General features: G+C 46.5%; 1 pseudogene; it reads right to left on the minus strand.

Annotated features, from left to right (window-relative positions):
- Positions 1-530: 530 nt before the first annotated feature.
- LOC102475994 (non-POU domain-containing octamer-binding protein pseudogene) lies at positions 531-1419 on the minus strand (annotated as a pseudogene).
- Positions 1420-1423: the final 4 nt, after the last annotated feature.

The following is a 1423-nucleotide window of genomic DNA, read 5'->3' on the forward strand; positions in this document are numbered from 1 at the left end:
ACCCAAGGAAAAGAAAGTTAACACAATTTTTTAAAAAATATATATATTAAAATGAAAATGTCTTCCTTAGGACATGAAGGGACAACATATAGAATAGCAGAACCACATGTACATTTGCCCAAATTCTCACCTGAGAGTGAATGGAGCAGAGGGGCTGTTTGTATTTTGTGGTATACATGGCAGTGATACTGGGGTTAGGGAGTGCAGGTGAGAAAGCAAATATAACATGATGGACAAAACATAGAATGATCAAGATTAGGGGCATTAACTGATCCATTTTGCCATGGTTCCTCAGCCCCTCAACAATCGCATCTGAGACTTAAGGAATGTACCACTCGGACATTGATTAATCAACGTACCACACAGAATGGACTTGTTAAATACCACACTTCCCTTGCCCTCTGACTCTGGTAGTGCAGGCAGGGAAGACCTAACTATTGGGAGGAATCCCTAACACTTTTTCAGGGTAGTCCCCCCCCAAAAAAAATCGCTCTTTTAAGGATTTTAGAAAGCTTGATACTGCAATTTTATTAGTATCGGCAACGTTTGTTCTAGCAAATTCAGCTCCAGGAGCTGAATGGTTCAATGCAGGAGTTCCACCAATAGCCCCAATTCCTTTCATTGTAGCAGCTTGACCAAAGTGTCCAGTTGTCAGTGGGGTTAATTCTATGGTTCTGTTTGGCATCATAGTGGCAGATCCTGGAGGAGCTGGGGTACCAGCTGGCACAAGAACAGCGGGCATGGCACCTCTGTTGTTTATGCCCATGGCACCTCCCATAGCCATCTGACCTATCCGTGTCTCCTCTCTCGCTTCAGGGAAGGTTCCTTTGAATTCTTCCTGCTGTCACTGCATCATTGCTTCCTGTTGCTGCCCTATCTCTTCCTCATGGGGCCTGTGCTCCTTCTCCTGCCTGAGTGCCAGCTGTTTTCGTTTTTGCACCTCTTGGTTGTGTAGCTCTTCCATCCTCTGCACTTCTTCTTGGCTCATCAAGTCCTATCTCATAAGCATGACCTGGTGCTCAAGGGGGGCAGCCTCCACTCAGTCTCTAGCTTCTCAGGAGCCTCCTTGATGTTGGGTCCCTCTGGTCCTGCTGCCACTTCTCCATCTCAGTGAGTGCCTTCCAGCGAACAGCATATGCATACTCAAAGGATCTGGGAATTGCAGATCTGGGTGGCTTCTCTCGCTCCTTGGGAAATTGCTGGTTCTTTTTAAACAACTTCTCTGGAAGTCTCTCTTCACCATCTAACTGCTCCATGGGCTCCACAATCATGGGTCAAGGAAATTAAGTTAACAGGAAGGAGCCTTCATTACATCTGTCCAGAGCTTTCCCAGCAGCTGTCTTCCCTGAGAACTCAGCAATGCCTTTTCCTAAGGGCCTTCCTCCATCATCCACAATGATCATCCACAGCTCTTTCCACCTGG

The sequence above is a fragment of the Tupaia chinensis genome, unplaced genomic scaffold (genome assembly GCF_000334495.1).
Source record: "Tupaia chinensis unplaced genomic scaffold, TupChi_1.0 Scaffold137195_1, whole genome shotgun sequence".
Taxonomy (NCBI): Eukaryota; Metazoa; Chordata; class Mammalia; order Scandentia; family Tupaiidae; genus Tupaia; species Tupaia belangeri.